This window comes from Panulirus ornatus, chromosome 4 (assembly GCF_036320965.1).
Source record: "Panulirus ornatus isolate Po-2019 chromosome 4, ASM3632096v1, whole genome shotgun sequence".
NCBI lineage: Eukaryota > Metazoa > Arthropoda > Malacostraca > Decapoda > Palinuridae > Panulirus > Panulirus ornatus.
In genome coordinates, this window is record NC_092227.1 from 57721063 (window position 1) to 57737180 (window position 16118).

The window sequence follows — 16118 nt, forward strand, 5'->3', positions numbered from 1 at the left end:
ATTGATGATGGTCTAGTCTCAGAATGATCTGATATAACGAGTGATGTGGGATTCATGTGTAGTTGCCTTTGACATATCTAAGGCTTTTAACAGGGTGTGGCATCGGGGTCTCATCTCTTAGCTCCCCTCTTTTGGCTTCCCTCCCTCACTTTGCTCCCTCATATCTAGCTTCCTCTCCGACCGATCAATCTCTGTGGTTGTTGATGGATCAATCTCTCCCCTACCACCTTTTCCATCAATAGTGATGTCTTGTCTTCTGCACCTTTTCTCCTTCTTATCAACGATTTCTCTTCTTCCACAAATAACCAGATGCACTTATATGCTGACGACTCAACACTGCATTCATCCACATCCTTCAATTATTCTTCTCTCACTCGATCTGCATCTTGTCTTGACAGCTTCTTCAATAAACGTAGGTTTGGACTGGATATATAGGGGGTGTACAAGATCTTGTTCAGTTTAATGCCTCCAAGACCCAGTCTCTACCATCTCTCCATCGAAAACTCCTAAAAGCTCTCGTCTTTCCTTTGTCGTTTGTATAATTCCACCTCTTGACTCAATGAAAAACTTGGTATTACTGTAACATCCACTCTTTCTTGGAAACACTACATTATGGAAACAGCTAAGTCTGTCTGAAAGAAGCTGGGAGATCTGTTTAGATGTCGAATTATCTTTCTTCTTCCGAACACTTGCTCTGTTTATACAAAGGATTGAATCGTCCTTGCATGGAGGACTGCTGTCACATCTGGGGTGGTTCTAGCTCTGCATCCTTACTACACAGACTTGAGTCAAATACAGTCCGACGTATGAACTCTTTTAGGCTAACTTCAAATTTTGACCGTCTTGCCCTACGCCGCAATGCTGGTACACTTTCCCTCTTTTATAGGTATTACTTTGGTTTTTGCTCCAGAGAGCAGGCAGCTTGTGTACCCCCAACCACTGGCTAGACCGCATAATACCCAGCAAGCTTGTACGTCACATGTTTACTGTGTGGCCGTTGGCACCTCGAGGGTGGGCCGTTTTGATGACTGTTTTGTTTCCCTAAACTAAGAAGCTTGGGAACTCTCTACTTTCTCATATGTTTCCCAGTTACCATGACCTGGCACATCTTAAAAAGACAGGTTTTTCACTTCCTCCAAAATTCGTAAATAGTTTCCATTATCCCATCTTTCTCATTTTCATGATTATCTGTACTTCAGGTAAGGCTCCACCTTGATGATGAATTTTGTCCGTGACTGGAGCCTCCATTTTCTGCTTTCTGAAGGCTGCCATACAGTGACTGGGACTATGAGGACCCCCTCAGTGGTCAGGGCCGTACGCTCTGAGCGTATAAAGTGGACAGGATGGTCGGCTCCTCCTAAAGACATTCTTTATACAAGTGCTTAGCGTCCATGGCTATCATCATGTACATACCACTACTACCACACCCTTTACCACGCTGGGCAACACGTGCAGTTTACGCTCTCTCACACGCAATATGAAACATCTGCTCACAGACTTAGACCAACATTCTCCTTGCCCTCTTTGCTACCGTAGTGTGATGTATATATATGTTTTTACAGAGTGGAGTACGACCTCATGCACAGATGTTGAACTTAAATGAGGAATGGCGACATGAGTATCGCTAGCTTGAGAGAGAGAGAGAGAGAGAGAGAGAGAGAGAGAGAGAGAGAGAGAGAGAGAGAGAGAGAGAGAGAGAGAGAGAGAGAGAGAGAGAGAGAGTTATCAAAAGCAAGGAAGAACAGTCAAACGTTTGGGTAACTAAGCACATCTTCCCCGTTTTCTAATGCTGGAATACAACTAAGTGAATCTGTTCCTGTGAGTACATGCCGTCGTGGACATTTCATCTTGGCAGCGTTGCCTGCGGTCCCGCCTGTGGGTGTTGATAAAGCAGGTTGCAGTGTTGCATGGTAGGCGGATACCAGTGGTTTGATGGGTAGTGGATGACCACACGTATGGGTATCTTTGAAGGAATAACGGTTTCAACAATGTTATATGGTTGCGAGGCGTGGGATATGGATAGAGCTGTGCGGAGGAGGGTGGATGTACTGGAAATGAGATGTTTTAAGGACAATATGTGGTGTGAGGTGATTTGATCGAGTAAGTAATAATAGGGTAAGAGAGATGTGTGGTAATAAAAAGAGTATGGTTGAGAGAGCAGAAGAGGGTGTTTTGAAACGGTTTGGTCACATGGAGAGAATGAGTGAGGAAAGATTGACCAAGAGGATACACGTGGCAGAGGTGGAGGGAACGAGGAGAAGTGGGAGATCAAATTGGAGGTGGAAAGATGGAGTGAAAAAGATTTTGAGTGATCGGGGCCTGAACATGCAGGAGGGTGAAAGGCGTGCAAGGAATAGAGTGAATTGGATCGATGTGGTATACCGAGGTCGACGTGTTGTCAATGGATTGATCCAGGGCATGTGAAGCGTCTGGGATAAACCATGGAAAGTTCTGTGGGGCCTGGATGTTGAAAGGGAGCTGTGGTTTCGGTGCGTTATTACATGACAGCTAGAGACTGAGTGTGAACGAATGTGGCCTTTGTTGTCTTTTCCTGGCGCTACCTCGTGCACATGAGGGGGGAGGGGGTTGTTATTTCATGTGTGGCGGGGTGGCGATGGGAATGAATAAAGGCAGACAGCATGTATTATGTACATGTGTATATATGTATATGTCTGTGTGTGTATATATATATGTATACGTTGAGATGTATAGGTATGTATATAACGCGGGAGACAGCGACAAAGCATATATATATATATATATATATATATATATATATATATATATATATATATATATATATATATATATATATATATATATATATATATATATATATATACTAGCCTGAGCCAGGTGCCTATTTTATCGACCTGCCCCGAGGGGTGGATGAACGGTTGGGTTGACTATGGACCAGCCCTAGGCGGCCCGTGAATGCGTCACGGTCAGGAACGCTAACTACTACACCACAATGCTCTTCTATCCTGCAGTTACGATTCCCATTATGCATTGTCTGAATGAGCCATCCTCAAGTATTTTTTGAAACTTCAGGGTCTCTCTTATTAATAGGGTTAATGCCTGTCTTCCTTTACATTCTCTTTCCTTTATTGCTCTCATGTACTCTTCCGGGCAGAACAGGTAAGAACGTATCTCTTTGGTAAGCTTAGTTTCCACAACTCCAGTAATATCAAGTCCCTAACACGATCCTTGAATTCCTTGAATTACTTTCGGTTTGACATTACCATCTCCTAACACTTCTGCCCTCTCTGCAGTTCGAATAAGGCTGCTTCACCTTCTTGCCATGTGTGGCATCACCAGTTTATTGTCTTTTGATTTTACTCTCTGCTTTTCTCCCTCTCTTACTTAGATCAATGACACATGATGAGTATCTCACTGAATTCCACAATACCTTTAAGATTCTTACCTTTTCTAAATACTCCCTGACATGATGACTCCAACTCAAACGTAACCAAAACTGGTCGACCCCTAACGTCTTCGTTACAACCTCCTGTTCTTTCCTTTATCACAGAAATCGCTTTTAGCTGCCCCATAGCTTCCAGCAATCTTTTGATACTAATGTCTTCTTTCTTTTCCCTTTCTTATCTGGTGTAAGATCTTCCAGTCCATAAATAATCAGTGATTTGCCTACTCACTTTTCAGCTAGATTTCTCGGTGTGATAGTATCAACCTCTACGTCTCTATAATCTCTCTCTTGGCTAGCAAGCTCTGGTCCTGTATTCTCAATACTCTTCTAATCTTTCCATCTACTAGCCCATATGCTTCCATGATTGCTTCATCTCTAGCAGTGCATGTTACTCGCAACCTCGTCGCTCAGTTTTCTAAGTACCTTTTTTTTTTTGCCACCCCGAATTCATGTTCCTCTCCCTCACTCTTAACGCTTTGCTGATCTGCTTCCGACTTTGCTCCTAATCTTCCTTGCACTCTGCTTTCTCTAGATAAACACCTTTCGATACCATTCCTGTAGATTTAGTGTGCACATTTGTCCGTTTTTCCATATCAAACTCTCCAGGTAATGTTCCTGCAGTTCGTTGACCAATATTTTCAGTTTTCCTCTGACTACACAGCCTTTAGTACATTTAGGGAGGACACATCACACTTCGCTTTCTATTTATTGATTTCATGTGGTTTACTCTGATTTGGTTTCTTCTGAACCTCCTCCTCAAAACTGTATTTCTGTTCCTTTCTATTCTCTTAGACTCCCCTCATGGTCTCTAAAATGCTTCTTCAGTTTTCTTAACAATGGTTGTGTTATCCTCAGATCTTGCTCCTTCACGACTTCTCATTGCATCCCTAAACAACTAGTGTCTGGTGTTTTAATTTCTAGTCTTTTTTTTTTTTCTTTTATCTAGTATTCTCTACGTCGATCTTGTTTTGAGTGATAGGTTATGGTATATTCCTGTAACTAAGTCATATTATTGATTTCTGGTTCAGGTAGTGCTAGAGATCTTATATTATTCCTTCAAGTAATACTAGTAGCAGATATTGGAGATTAATATTAGAGTATATCATCCTGCAACCTGAGGAGAATTTAATGTCCAACTGCCAGATGTTGCGTTTCGGTTACATTCAAAATAAGATTTCACATCCCTTTGGCAAACTCCACTTTCATACGCTGACTAACTTCAGTTGCCTCACTTTAAAATGTAATACACTCATTCTCTACAAACCGGGTCTCTTTAAAAGAAGAGAGATAAAAGAAATAGAAATAGTCTCTCAAGTTGGCAACACTTCTTTATTCGAGTTGAGCCTGCGAAGCTTCTATTTCCAGTTCCCATTTAAACGTATGGCATCCTCAATTATTTAATGCATATATCACTTGGGCGCCCATTGATTTGCTTCTACTGTGCGTGTGTGGTGATGTTGTTGCTTGTTAGTTCATGAAGTAAATTTACAAAGCAAAGCTAATCATTGTTCATTGTGTACAACGATTCATGGCTTCAACCTCTCTCAGTGCTTTGAGGCTTCTCGTGAATCAAGCGTTATCCATATGCGTACCATTGTTAAGATCTTGTATATGCTTATAGTTTGCGTCTCAGTTGTTTTACAGTTTTTACCACACTGTTTGTGCTGCATCCCTTAAGCGTGTACCATTTGTTGTTATCTTTATCGCTGATCTTGTTAGTCACCGAGAATAAAGCGACAGCTAAGGCGGTGCACTTTTCCAGTACCTTTAAACCTGCTTCCTGTCTTGTCATTACTTACCTCAGTAACTTAATTGAACGGACGCATATACTACCCGAAAGATCTCTCCAAGAGGAGAAGGCGAATGCTACTATGACAAATAATGGCCTGGAATATATTCGACAAAATAGACAGGCAACTTTTGCTGTAGATTATCATGAGGCTTCAGGGAACAAGAGACTTTTGGGTGTGGGTTGAGTGAAACGAATGGAAGATGCTAGACATCACCCAACTCTCCAGGAAAGTTACAGCGTCTCTTTCCCTTTAGAAGGATTCTTTTTTCAATGTTTCTCTCTCATGATCAAGGTTCTATGCTATTCCTTCATTTAGGGTCAATTAACTTGGTAAGAATGTAAGATTGCTGAAAAAAGAGAGTAACAAGACACCTTGTGGTGGTATATAGGGGCACTCAGCAATCTTATATAAAATATTTTGAATGCCAATGATATTTCTTTAGTACCGGATGTGCCAAGTGATTAAGTGTTGCATAATGCATATTCCATATGATATCCAACCGTACATAAATGTATCAACATAAATGAAAAGAAAATAATTTTGAATTATTTTTGACTACACAGACGAGGATTTAGAGAATGTAAACACAGGAAGAATTGCTCGAAATGTGATTGATCAACATCCTGGAAGTACACTCTGTGCGGGTACAATAATTATCTGTATTCAAGCTTTTCATTGCTCAAAAACGTTCACCATTGTTTTCAAAATGACAAAAAGAAAAAAGTAAATCGAGTAATTGGTTCAAGAGACATCGCCAATCTCATCGAGCTTGACATGTTAAATAACTACTTGTTGATCTGAAGTCTTATGGTGAGTCTCTAAGAAGCGTCTGGGATGACAGATATAGGCGTCCCATACTTCATCTAACAACGTCACAAGAGTTTTTCTTCAAGCACTCAAAATACATTCGATTTGATGACAAGGAACTGGAAACCCCAGGCGACGTCACGACAAACTTGCATGGGATCACATGAATATTCGCTCTCCCTAGCGTTTTTCTAGGCTAAATCAAGATCTTATATTGATGTAGGTTCAGTCGGCCACTTTACTAGCAAGTAATGATCGGCCACCACTGCCACATGCGGTAAACATGTGTCAAAAGACACTTCAAAAGATTAAAACATGAAGTTAACAATCTAAAACGTACAGATATATTGTACATTCAGAAATATACAGAACAAAAATTGAACTAGCACAATATGAGGCTATTTGATAAATGCAACCTAAAACTTTTTTAATACCAAATAATGTGTAATGAATAAGGGCCACTTAAAAGGAAGACGCGTTCATCATAAAGCTGTAATAAAATACTTTCAGAATCATATGCCCTTCCCGTAAATATTTTCCTCGTTGGTTTATCCCTGTTTCTTGTTTACCCAAAATGTAATTCATCACAAAACTTGGTCGGTTGTCAAGCTTGCCGGCCGCTTATTACATATAACTCGTCCTGCCGCCCTCATACATGAAACTCCTGGCCACATCCAGCCGAAAATAAAAGGGTTGCAGACTTCTAAGTTAGACATTGCATAAACTTAACCAAAGCTAACCTGAATAGAATTGGAAGGAGCGAATCCTTGTGATCATTAGCCCCTATTACTAACGTCTGGAATACTTGGACTGAGGGACATCCGTTGGTGTATCATCAACAATTGCTTAACTAGTTCCATACAGAGGAAAGTGCTCGTTCCAACAGTACGTACCCTCAACCTCTGACAGATACGGAATGAAGGTATGGGCAGCATGTGACGCAGAGAGCAGTTACATGTACAATGAGGAAGGCTGTACTGATGACACAGGTGAAGCAGTGGAATGTGGGCAATGCAAGCTGTGTTTTATAACTAACAGAAACCCGTGACAACTTCCTGTACCTTACTCTAAGTAAATAACTGAAAGTTGGCAATCAAAGTATTGTTGGAGCAGTTAGGAAAATCGTCTGGAATACCTGCACAGTTTGCCAACCCAGCAGGAAGAACCTGATATTCAACCGTTGAAGGATGGATAACATGAAGATTATGTTCTCTTTTCATATAGCTGGAGGTAATTCAGTTCTTACAGTGAGTAAGTGAATAAGATAGCCAACATTACTGACTCCTACAACTCAACTAAAGTCGTTGTAGACAACTTTGAGTCATTTTGTCAACCTATCACTCACAGTGTCAAACTAGGAGATGGCCAATGTCACTGTTTGACAATATAATGATCATCCCAGCTTATATTGTTTATGGTCTGCTGGTTTTAGTCAAAGCAAACTGGAATAGAAAAGAAATTTCAAGCTCGGATATTTCTACAAAAACTTGAAATACATCTTATTAAGCCTATATGAACATTGCGACCTTATTAACCGCGAGTTCCATTCGCTAATCGAGTCAGTCAAGACGCTAGAGTCCAGCAAGATGCTAATGCTTCTCAAGAACAGGAAAAGAAAGCAAAAAGAAAACGTCATTATTTGTGCAACAGTGACGACAAAGGTTCAACAGTCCGCTGTGTATGCCAAAAGTCGACGCCCTCATTATGATTGGGTGGATGAAAGAGGTTAGGTTTGAGATATGAATGGTCGTCACTTCCTCGCAGGTTGTTCAAAGTTATACATATGTATATATATATATATATATATATATATATATATATATATATATATATATATATATATATATATATATATATATATATATATATATACTTTGTAAGGCTAAGCAATGACAGGTTATAGTTTGGGATCACTTTTACCGGAGCAGACTGCATGTTTGTATATTTAAGCAGACTTGGAGGTTTGTATCTTTAAGCAGACTAGGAGGGTTAACGTGTCCTCACGGTTAATCAGTAAACTTTAGGGAAAATAAGATGTTTTGTAAGGAGATTAATAATGTGCAAAAAAGAAGAGAACAAATAGGAATATCAATGAAGGGGCAAGGGGGGGGAAGTGATAACAGGTAAATGAGTGAGGAAGAATGGGAGTGAGTATTTTGAGGTTCTGTTGAATGTGTTTGATGATAGCGTGGCAGATGTAGGGTGTTTTAGTAGGGGTGGTGTGAGAAGTGAGAGTCATGGAGAGTAGCTTGGTGAAGTAAGAGGTGGCGAAAACCTCTCAAAGGATGAAATGTGGCAAGGTGGCCGGGATGGTATTGCTGTTGAATTCATTAAGAAAGGGGTGACTATGTTGTGGGTTATTTGGTAAGGATATTCACTATATGTATGGATCGTGGTGAGATGCCTGAGGACTGGCGGAATGTGTGCATAGTGACATTGTACAAAGGCAAGGGGGATAAAGATCAGTGTTCAAATTACAGAAGCATAAGTCTGTTGAGTATTCCTGGTGAGTTGTATGGGAGGGTAGTAATTGAGAGAGCGAAGGCTTGTACAAACCATGATTCAGACTGGGGAGGAACAGCGTGGTTTCAGAAATGGTAGAGGATGTGTGGCTCTGTTGTTCGGATATTTAAAAGTGTGTGTGAGCGGTACTGAGAGAAACGGATGGATTTGTATGAGGCATTTATGGATCTGGAGAATCCTGGATAGGGTTGATAGATATGCCTTGTGTGAGAGGAAAGCTGCTAGCAGCAGAGAAGTTTCTATCAAGGGTGTAAGGCATGTGTACGAGTAGGAAGAGAGGAAAGTAAATAGTTCCAAGTGAAGGCTGGTCTGCGGTGGGGTAGTGTGATGTTATTATGGTTGCTTAATTTGTTTATGGATGGGGTGGTGAAGGAGGCAAATGCAAGAGTTTTTGTGGGAGTGGCGAGCATTCAGTCTGTTGGGGATGAGAGGGCCTGGGAAGTGAGTTAGTCGTTCGCCGATGATACAACATTGCTGGCAGATTCGAGCGTGAAACGGCAGAAGTTGGTAACTGAATTTGGAAGAATGTGTGAAAGGAGGAAGCTGAGAGTAAATGTGAATAAAAGCAAGGTAATTAGGTTCAGCAAGGATGATGACAAGTTAGTTGAGGGGAGGGGGGGGGTGAAGTGTTATAGGTACTTGGGAGTGGGCTTTACAGCGAATGAGAACATGGAAGCTGAAGTGAGTCATCGGATGGGTGAGAGGCAGAAGGCTCTGGGATCACTGAAAAATGTGTGGGATGAAATTTCATTATCTGGGAGGGTAAAAATGCTTATATTTAATGGTATAGTAATCCCAACATTGTAATATGAATGCGAGTCATTATTTCTAGATGAGACTGTGTGGAGGAGGGTGGATGTGTTGGAAATGAAAGTTCTGAGGACAATATATGGTATGAGGTGTTTTAATTGAGTAATTAATGAAAGGACAGGAGAGATGTGTGGTCATGAATAGAGTGGTTGAGAGAACAGAAGAGGGTGTGTTGAAATAATTTGGACATACAGACAGAATAAGTTAGGAAAGGTTGACAAAGAGGATATAACTGTCAGAAGTGGAGGAAACAAGGAGAACGAGCAGAACTATTGGAGGTGGAAGGATGGAACGGAAAACTTTTTGAGCAAACGTGGCCTGAACATACAAGAGGGTGAAAGGCGTGCATTGGATAAAGTGAATTAGAATGATGAGTTAAACTGGGGTCGGTGTGTTGTCAGTGGACTGAATTAAGGCATGTGAAGCGACTGGGTTAAACCATGGAGAGGTATGTGTGGCCTGGTTGTGTATAGGGAGCTATTGGTCTTGGTGCACTGCCCATGATAGAGAATGGATGTGAGCGGATGCAGTCTTTCATCGTCTGTCCCTAGCGATGCCTTGCTATCGCGGGAAGTAGCGGTCAAGTATAAAAGAAAATATGATGATAGAGTGGCAGATACAGGGTGTTTTGGTCGAGGTGGTGTGCAAAGTGAGAGGGTCAGGGAGAATGGCTTGGTAAAGAGAGAAGAGGTAGGGAAAGCTTTGCGGCAGATGAAATCCGGCAAGGCGGCGGGTTTGAATGGTATTGCAGTGGAATTTATTTAAAAAGGGGGTGACTGTGTTGTCGACTGGTTGGTGAGGATATTCAATGTATGTATGGCTCATGGTGAAGTGCCTGAGGATTGGCGAAATGCGTGCATAGTGCCATTGTACAACGGCAAAGGGGATAAATATGAGGGTTCAAATTACAGAGGCATAAGTTTGTTGAGTGTTCCTGGGAAATTATATGGCAGGCTATTGACTGAGAGGGCGAAGGCATGTACAGAGCATCAGATTGGGGAAGAGCAGTGTGGTTTCAGAAGTGGTAGAGGATGTGTGGATCAGGTGTTTGCTTTGAAGAATGTACGTGAGAAATATTTAGAAAAGCAGATGGATTTGTATGTAGCATTTATGAATCTGGAGAAGGCATATGATAGGGTGGATAGAGATGGTTTGTGGAAGGTTTTAAGAGTAAATGGTGTGGGAGGTAAAGCAGTGAATTTTTTTTTTTTTTTTTTACCATGGATGTAAGGCATGTGTACGAGTAGGAAGAAAGTGATTGGTTCCCATTGAATATCGGTTTGCAGCAGAGGTGCGTGATGCCTCCATGGTTGTTTAATTTGTTTATGGATGGGGGTTAGGGAGGTGAATGCAAGAGTTTTCTTGTTTCCTGGCGCTACCACGATGATTCGGGAAACAGCGATTGCGTGATAAATGAATAATATATATATATATATATATATATATATATATATATATATATATATATATATATATATATATATATATATATATATCGCAGAACTATCTGAGTGCACTTACAACCAGTAGTAAACAAGATAACTAGCAATTAGATAGGATAATGATTCACTGATCGCGCATAGTTGCCTACAGTGTACGTACATTCGATACATTTTTCTGCGAGCACTTTGCAATATATATGTTTTAGAGCAATTGCTTTTCATTTGTTTGCGTTTGTTTGAAAGAATAAGCGGTGTAATGCAACTGACGGACGATATGCCACATTGATGAAGTTACTATTTTGGCCCACAGATGTCTCCCGTCCCGTGCGAGGCGAGTGTCGCCGTCAGCTGACTGAGCTGATTCCACAGTGTTCCTTGAACTGTGCGAGGGAGAGGTTGTTTGTGTTTTCTCTAGACAATTTTTGTGCTTTCTCACTTAAAAGTTGGTTAGGTTTTACTTGTAATCGTCTCTTCGGTGACAGGTACCTTCATCCTTTTACAAGGTACGTAGAAACTTACGACATATATTCTTAAGGTTGATGATATTGTATATTGTTGCTGTTTTAAAACTTTTAGGGAGCTGGTGTTAAACATATCTCTAGTGAGAATAAAGCGAAGCTGCTATTGACCCATAAATTTCTCCTAAATACTGCCAGTTGTGTGAAAGTTCTTATATAGGACCACATGAGCTGGAGGGAATAAAAAGAAAATTAGTGACGGTGTTGCGTGTGAGGCGCAGCATGTTCGCCATGGCACCTGGTTCTCCCTAACTTTTACATTAAGATAACAGGAAGGATGTTGACATCGTCGACTTCAGCATGTTCCGTTTTTGGCATAAATGTCTGTATTCCCTCAAGAACAGTAGGCGTAGCTAGGTTTGATACAGGAACTTATACTACGGTGAATCTTCTGTATGTCGAGAAAGTTGATTTTGCTTGATATCAGTGTGAGATGGTACACAGGTACTGCAGTGTCTTTCATACTGATAAAAAAAAAAAGAAACGATAGTTCATAAGGCTAGTACGGCATCTCTTATCAGTTTCATTATCCGCTACCAAAAATATCTTAATTTTCCATGCTAGGACACAGGTCACTGCACGCGTACTCACCATTATGTAAGACTACAACCAGACACCGTTCATGGTATATGACACGCAGGATAAGACGTGGTGTTTCTTCATCAATATATATGTTTGTTATCAGAGACGGTGATGAGTTTGTCTGCAAAATTTGAGGTTAGTGGAGCTTCAGATTTCCTTTAGGTGGAACTCATAAGAAGTTACGTAATGCATGGCTCTCGGTATGAATTACCAGTCAATACTGATCTGAAGATTGATATCACAGATATTCTAAAAGCGATATCTTAACATGGGGGGAAAGTTGCAATGATTATTAATTTTTTTGTCACAGTAGCGATCAGGGGTTGTTTGCTAAGGTAAAGCGACAATATGTGTAAATGAGAATAAATGTGTGCTTGTTAAAACATTTGTATATTGGCCACTCCGCCGATTGTGGCGCTGATGTGTTGACATAGTAATTGACACGAACTGCTGAGTAAATTTGGGAAGGTTAAGCGGACGGCATTTTTGCCTCGGCTCTTGAAGACACACACGAGTATGTACACTGTTGAGCATGGATGCTGCTCTTGATCTGTTTGTCTTCTCATTGTACACCAGCAGCAAATTAAGATTAATCCTGCTTGTTGCTCTCTTTACCATGGTAACTAGGAGAGTGGAAATGTGGTTATTTACGGGAAAATCGGTGTCTTCGTGTAACGGTGGATAGGAAATTAAAAGTAATTGGTTCTTTATTAATATCTATATACCGCACGTAGCCACTTTATATTGAAGATTGATAGTTCGTTCAGGTCATAAGTGATATGTCTGGTTTGAAGTTTATTTTGTCTGTATATCATGGTAATAAGACGTCATGGAAAAGTATGTAACTTTATACCATAAGTCTATACTTCTGTTCTCTCGTTACTTGTTACGAGCAGTGCAGGCATACGAGGAAGTCGGTCTGTCAAGCTGAGACTTCTTGGCGACAGATGGTGTGTGTTGGCTGTTCACTTGTTTGAATGTGAAACTATATGTACGAACGTGCACGTGTGCGTGGTATCTCTGTAAAGAAACTGTTGCACACACAATGTTGATTTATTCGATCGGCCCTTGCAGCTTTCCCAAGTTTCAGTTATCAATTGGGAGAATGGTAGAACACCGGCCGTATAAATCGGTGCAGGGAGATTAATTTTAAAAATCGGTGACCATTTTCAGACTCTAATGAATTTTTTCTCATTTCTGACTCAAACCAACGTGACTCGGCCCAGCGATCAAAAAGGAACTATAATTTTTACGGAATTCTAATTACTGCCGATTGAAAGTAATTATAATTCAATTGAATGACTGCGGATCTGTGTGATTTTTCCTTAATGGGCTTTAGAGTTTCATAGCCGGTTTCCGGAAGCGGATCTGACCAGTGCGGTAATACAGTAAGCAGTGGGACTCACGGTCCCTCAAGAGGTGGCGCCACGCCACGTGACCAGCTGGAACCGGCAGGGTTGTTATCACTGCGTTGTAAACTCACTCACGGGTATTGTTGACACATCTGGATCAGAAAGATTAGATCTTTACACGCCTCCACCAGCATTAACACAGTCCTCGTATCTTTTCTTTTTTCTAATGAAACTTAAGTGCTTCAATTCTTTTTGTTTTTTGTTATGGACCGGTGAGGAACAAAAACTTTCAGGTCAGACCTTAAAAGAAACATGAAAAAGGCCAACGAGAAAACATGAAAGGAGTTTGAAACTAAAGAGAAATGAGTAGAAATATCTCACTTTAGAAGAAGCCCTAAACCTAGTTATTGTTAAGTTACAGATTGTGTCTGTTAGGATAAAAACGATAAAGGAAAGTCTCAAAACTAAGTTGTTTCGGGAAAGAAACGGAAGACTAACCGGCTCACCTTAAAGTTGTCAACGGCCTCATAGTAATAGAGTATTAGAGTATAATGTGGTTTGCCTGGTCCTCCACCAGTGCTCGCCAACATGAGGAGAGGAACATTGCAGAAATATATTGAACAAGGCAGAGGAAGATAAAAGTCTTCAATATGTTCGTCATTAGTTAGATTATCGGTTAAAGAAGAACTGTGAAGGACGTCGACAAAATATGCAGAAAACTGAAATATAAGTTGAAAAGTGTTTTGAAGTTGGAAGAGGAATTTGAAAACATTGAAACTGTTAGGAAGCAGACTGATAAAGGGTCTCTACTTACACAGTTCACATGATCTCGGTGAAAATTTCCCATGTGGTACTGGGATGTGGAGATTCACTTGACACTCCGCTTGAACTATTATATAACTGCTTGACGAGGATGTGGTGTCAGAGGAGTGGAAGAGAGCAAATGTTGCTCCTCCCTGTAAGAAAAGATATCGGGAAATTGAGTTAAAAGACAGACCAGACTCAGACGAGTATGGTCTGTAAACCTTTGGTAGAGATAATGAGAAAGATTAATTGTAAAAGAGAAGATACCCAAATGAGAAACACTCTGTGTTCAGGGAAAGGTCTTGCTTAACAAATTTCAGACTTCTGTGAGACAGCGAGCTCCGTTTTAGACAAGATGGATGGATGAACAGTGTGGTTAGAAGTGCTGGAGGGCGTCTTGCTCTGAACCATATAGAAGTTTGGTAAAGAAGCTGGATGTTACAATGGTGTGTCGCAGGGCTTAGTCTTCGGACCATTGCTCCACGTGATTTGTGTAAATGTCTCGCCAGGTTTGTCTCATACTCAGACTTGTTTACGGATGACGCTAAGATTATGAGGGAAATAAGTAGGGACGAGAATCGCGTCAGCATACATAGGGATTTAAACATGCCCCGAGGTTGATCTGATAACGCTGGAACACATTCTACCCGGGTAGATCCAAAATAATGAGGATGGATCACACACTTGAAAATATACATGTAAATATGATTTAGAAGAAATAAACTACAGGAGTATGTGTATGTGAGATGCTAGGTAGGCTACATTTTGTGATTCGCTTGTCGCCAACGCTCCATCGAAGGAGAAATTCAAAGGAGACAAACTGTCTACTGATAGATATTATATGTGCATTTAAGTAAGTCGATAAGGAAATGTTCAGAAAGCTCTTTACAGCGTATACAGACGAAGACTAGAATATGCTTATCAGGCTTGGTCACCACATTTTAGAAGCACGAAAAACTAATAGAGAAAGTCAAGAGGGCTATAAAGATGGTACCTTAAAGACATAAATTTGCCGACCATGGAAGAAACAAGAAAAAGAAGACTTAATCACAATCTTCGAGTTTCTAAACCAGTTTGATGATGACAGTCAGATGCAAAGATAGAACAACTTGAGGTCATAACTAGAAACTTCTAATAAGAGATGATGGTAAGATGTTCCTTTATAGCATGAGAGTAGTGGATAAATGAAGTTGTGAAGAAGCTATGAATGCTGAAACTAGAAGAAAGTGTGCGAGATGTATAGTTCAGAAAGTTACAAGAGATTAGGCGCCAAAGTGTAGAACTACCTCTACAAGTTACAGGAAAGAAGGCGTCGATATGATGGCGATTTATCTGGGGGAAAAGAAGTAACATAAATCTGTATGTGAGAGGGTATCGTACTAAATCAAACGCCAGAACACCACGTCAGTAAAATTATAAAGTCGGCAAAGTGTTTACTGAATGATATTAAGATTGAGTATAGATTCGTGAAAAGATGTTCAGTTAACAATATGCAGCTGAGGCCATTATTAGAACATGCATCTTGAGTATTGTCACATCACCTAAAGAAGGATGCAGGTAATGATAGAGAAGATCCAGTGGAGGGCAAGATGGTACCTGGATTAAGAAAGCCTAGTTACGTGTCAGGGTAGACGCTTTAAAGCTGCTCATCATGGGAGGGAGGGGAGTAAGGGAGGCAGTACCACAGTGTTCAAATTCAATTTCACGAACTTGAAAGATGACCAGAAATTAAGGAAGATTTATGTTATGATAGCTGTAAAGGTGTACTTTTGAAGTATCATTGAAGTGGATGGACGAAGTGAGCCAAGTAATGAAGTTGTGAGCACTGACAGTATATAGAAATTTTGAAATCTGTATGATCGTAAAGAGAATTAGAGATGAGGCCCCGTATTGTACAAATTGGTAATTATACACACACACACACACACACACACACACACACACACAGACACACACTCTCTGATTTTTTTTTTTTTTAATGCAGAGAGCATACATTAATTTAAGAGATTGTATGATACTAGGGAATGTTCATGATGTACGGCCCCTACTAGTGTAAAATTCCC

The 16118-nt window shown here is 40.5% G+C and overlaps 1 protein-coding gene across 1 annotated transcript in view; it reads left to right on the forward strand.

The window, feature by feature from the left end:
• Nucleotides 1-11166: 11166 nt before the first annotated feature.
• Nucleotides 11167-16118, forward strand: part of Pde11 (Phosphodiesterase 11) — a 1275799-nt gene continuing 1270847 nt past the window's right edge. The window contains exon 1 of the mRNA XM_071695072.1: nucleotides 11167-11302. The gene's annotated coding sequence lies outside the window, so the exon portion shown is untranslated. The remainder of the gene's footprint in view (nucleotides 11303-16118) is intronic.